The following is a 4,590-nucleotide window of genomic DNA, read 5'->3' on the forward strand; positions in this document are numbered from 1 at the left end:
GCTTCACTGAGTAAACAGAGACCGAGGATAACAGGGAGCCAGCCAGCTCAAAGTATGGATATTAGCGGCGGCGATCTAGGCTGCACACGAGGATGACAGCTGTCAAAATGCCTGGTAGATGTTGGGAGAGGGGGACTTTGCCCTCTTCTTCAAATGCATCTGTTAGTTTTTCTGGTGGACCCAATCGGACCCTCCAGGCTCCTCTATGGAGCGGTGGATGTCAACGGACATGTGTTCGTTCGCTATCCGCCTGGCGGATCAGATGGCAGTCGGTTGTAAATGGACAGGTGGTCCGTTTACATCCGATTGCCCATAGAGGAGAGTGGACTGTGTCTGGAGATCAGTGGACAGATTCTCTGCTGAGCAGGCAGACTCCAATGGAGCCCACCCTATGTAGGGGGCCGTAGTGGTTCTCTTATCCCCGTCATATGGTAATCTATAGAATTCAGTATGCTTCCATTGATAATATCATGTTTTCTTGTAGATGAATTTCCACTTATCTCCCCCTGAGGAAGAAACATGTTGGGTCTTAATATCTACTGTGAACCTCTACTGAATATCCATTATGTAACATTTATCTCATATGACATCGGGTTATTTTAACCACGTTGTATCTGTACTTACGTGCTGATTTGTCAGTGGATAAGTGATGTTTATAAAGTTTTGTTTCCATGTAATAGTGGTTCATTTTGATAGATGGGTGTGCCCATCAGTGATCTATAGGGTTACAGTGTTAAATTCAGTATATTCTGTTTATGTATTGTGAGATCATTAACGGTCCATCTTTGACCTAATAATTCATGATCAGCTTTTACACTACTTTTAATCATTTGTATGGTTTTTGCAATAAAGTTTGCGCAGTGGCAGTATCATAGCCAATGAGGTTCAACTGAGGCGTGATTATTGCTGATTGCTTCTCGGCCTTTTGGCGAAGATCAAGTGTAGTATCTGTTCTTATCAGTTTCCAGGAGGTGGCGCTTGCTTCCGTCCCTGATCTATGGCGAAATAGAGACGGGATTGCGGTTGCTATGCAAAGCCTGCTGGTGTGATGGTGACCTGGAGCGGTTCGTAGCCGAAAGGGAAGCCTTCTGATGGGGATGGAGAACCACGGGGTCTGAACCGGAGGGTCGGGACCCTGGCCTTCTGGCCTGGATTGGGGCAGATCTAGCTCCGGACAGTTATTCGGGAGAGAACGCTTACTTCCCTCTTGAGGAGGGGGGAGTGGTTAGTACTTCCCGAATGTAATTAGGAGGGAGTGATGGGAGCGACGGCAGAGCCTGATAAAGGACTCTTTCCGGCTTCCTGATCTCCATATCCTTTCTGTCTGTGGTGGGGTCTGCTGTGGTCTGGGCTGGGGTGCCAGGGCTTTTTCGAAAAGCCAGTGGTGAATGTGCCCCTGAAGTGGCAGTTCAGGGGTGCCGTATAGTCACGGTGTGTAAGCACTTGATTTTATGGCACCATGGTCACTTCACCACAACACACGTTTTTCGCACCTGCCTCTTGGGCCGGGCCTTTTGGCCAGGACCAGGGGAAATTTTTATGCCTGGCCGGAGGGCCGGCCATTGTTTAGCACAATGGCCACTTTCACTCTCCCATCTCACTATCTTCCCCACTCTTTCTTTTACCCCTGTTTGTCACTTTTTTGTCTTTTTTTGGTTGTCTTTGTATACGCGTTTTGTCACTGTGTGGCGAGTAGGGTGTGGTTCCTCGGGCCTACTCTGAAAGTCTTGGGAGGGGGTGGACATAGGTCTTTTGGCTTGGTTCGCCCTCTCCTTTGAGGGGTCTCCCTTCGGGGGAGCCCCACTGTACTTGGGTCGGTCTGCTTCGGCAGACCTTCCAGTTGTGGGGGTCCGCCTGGTTTCGGCCAGATGGACCCTTTGTCTGAGTACCTCAGTCCCTGTCTGGAGCCTAACGCCCCGGGGGATCAGGGTAAGGTCCTTCCCTAGTGGAGGACTCTGTACACCCGTTGCACGTTTTTGTGTTTCACTCTCTATGTGTGGGCACTTTTTTTTGGCACCGGGTGGAAGCTTTTGAGGTGTGTTTTGCACGCCACTGGCTTTTCGATAGAGCCGCTTTAAGGGGTATAGGGGGCGCACAGGTGCCGCCGGGGTTGATGCGGCTGCGATGTCCACCGGGCACCCACACTCCTGACAGAGCCAGAACGAGGATCTGTGTGTGTAAACACACAATTACATGTTCTGGCAGGGTAGAGGTGACAGATCGTGTGTTCCTAGTATATAGAAGCAATGATCTGTTTCCTCCCCCAGGCAATCCCATCCCCCCTACAGTTAGAACACGCTGAGGGAACACATTTCACCCCTTGATCGCCCCCTAGTGTTAACCCCTTCCCCGCCAGTGACATTTATACAGTAATCAGTGGCTATTCTTAGCTCTGATCGCTGTATAAATGTCAGTGGTCCCAAAAAAGTGTCAAAAGTGTCCGATCTGTCTGCCGCAATGTCGCAGTCCGATAAAAATAGCAGATCGCCGCCATTACTAGTAAAAAAAATAAAAATAAAAAAAAAATGCCATAAATCTATCCCCTATTTTGTAGACGCTATAATTTTTGTGCAAACCAGTCAATATATGCTTATTGATATTTTTTTGACCAAAAATATGTAGAAGAATATATATCAGCCTAAACTGCAGAAGAAATGTGTTTTTTTTTTTTTAATTTAGGGATATTATAGCAAAAAGTAAAAAATATTGTGTTTTTTTTAAAATTGTCGCTTTTTTTTTATTTATAGCGCAAAATAAAACAAAAAAAAAACCGCAGAGGTGACCAAATACCACCAAAGGAAAGCTCTATTTGTGGGGAAAAAAAGGACGTCAATTTTGTTTGGGTACAGAGTCGCAGGACCGCGCAATTGTCAGTTAAAACGACGCAGTGCCGCATTGCAAAAAAATGGCCCGGTCAGGAAGGGGGTAAATCCTTCCGGGGTTGAAGTGGTTAAGGTAAAAAAAGCTTTCAATAGCAGCTCACACCAGCCTCTCCTTGAACACTTACCTGAGTCTTCTCTTGATCCAGCACTCTCCAGTCTGCAGCAGCTCTTCTCCCCTCTTCCTGTGTTCACAAGAGACTCTGGCTCCTGCTGCTGTTAATCAAATACTGTAAGGAGAGTATGGAGAGTGGGGTTGTGCTGTGTGTGTCTATGGGCACGCACAGCCTGGCTCAGGAGTGCGCCTGCACATCTGTCCTCATAGCAAGTCGCTTATTATGGAAGCACTTGGAGAAGAGAAGGAGCAAGCAGCTCCGCCAGGGGACCCAGAAGAGGGTCAGGGCTGCTCTGTGCAAAACCATTGCACAGAGAAAATAGGTATAGCATGTATTTTTTAGGGAAGAAATGAAGCTTTACAACCACAAGAATCAGTATTACAAATGATACATTTCTTTATCTCTTTACAGAGGTCAGACATGTTGCAACAGACTCTGTCAGTCCGAAGACATACTGGAATTTTGTCAAATGTGCACAGCTCATTTCTTTTTAATCAAGATCAGCATCTTTTCTTTTACTTGGAGGTAAAATGGGGAAGTATTTGTGTAAAATGCCATTTCTGCTGCAGCATTTACTAATTTCTCCAAAGATAATAGGGAGCTGAAGGCAATCTCTTCTCCTTTCCCTTATTGGGCAAGCTTTAATATTATTTCCACACCACTCATTTCATTACAAATGGTACTAACAATAAAGACGACTTACAAAATGTGATTGTAAATTATATTACTATGTAGGAAACACTTGCAGGTTCTCTTGAAAGAATAATCCCCCACCTACTGATATTTATCTTTGTTGCTTCCCCGTGTGACTTTTTTGTTCATTGGTTCTGGGAATCCAAACCCTGTGTAAGCTTTTATTGGAAAGGTGTGGGAGCTTACACACGGTTAATGATTTCTTCCCCTTCCAAGGAAGCCATGAGTAACCTTATTGGAGCCAGTTAATCAAACCCAGGAGCACTAAGTATTTACTTACAGTTCCAGCAGAAGAACAGAGTGGTGGGGGAGCATGGTGAAGATATCAGAGGGTGGGGGATGTGGGCACAAAGTTGAGTATTTTACCTTGGCCCTCCTTTCTGTTTAGGCAATTGTTCTCAAAATCAAATGTTTGATAGAAGTCTTATGCTACTGATGGGAATCTGACGCTCATCTTATTTATTAGTTTAGTAGGTTTTCTAGCTATACACAGCCTGTGGCTGAATGAGAGAAAATCAATATATTTCTCCATCCACTCTAAACGTGGAAAGAGGCGTCTCCAGGGCCATCTAGTATATGCTGGCAGTTGCAGCTGTCTAAATACTCAACCAAAAAAACATATTTAGTTCATGCGATACATGAATATTTCCCCATGTTTACCCCTTTAAACGTAATACAAGTAAAGAAAAATAACATAGTGTGCTAATACCTTCTTCTTTAAAGTGGGCTTCCACCCAAAAATGGAACTTCTGCTTTAAGGGAAGGTGACCCCCTGACATGCCACATCTGGCATTTCATTTTTTTTTGGGGGGGGCCCTCTTTTTAAAGGGTTCCAGCTCCCACTTCCTCCCGGGGCACCACAGCACCGGAAGTAAGTTCACCTCTCCCCCTCCCTCTTGGCA

General features: G+C 45.6%; 1 pseudogene; it reads left to right on the forward strand.

Annotated features, from left to right (window-relative positions):
• Positions 1–849: 849 nt before the first annotated feature.
• LOC141142030 (U4 spliceosomal RNA) lies at positions 850–914 on the forward strand (annotated as a pseudogene).
• The last annotated feature ends 3,676 nt before the right edge of the window (positions 915–4,590 follow it).

Source organism: Aquarana catesbeiana, linkage group LG04 (genome assembly GCF_042186555.1).
Source record: "Aquarana catesbeiana isolate 2022-GZ linkage group LG04, ASM4218655v1, whole genome shotgun sequence".
Lineage (NCBI taxonomy): Eukaryota > Metazoa > Chordata > Amphibia > Anura > Ranidae > Aquarana > Aquarana catesbeiana.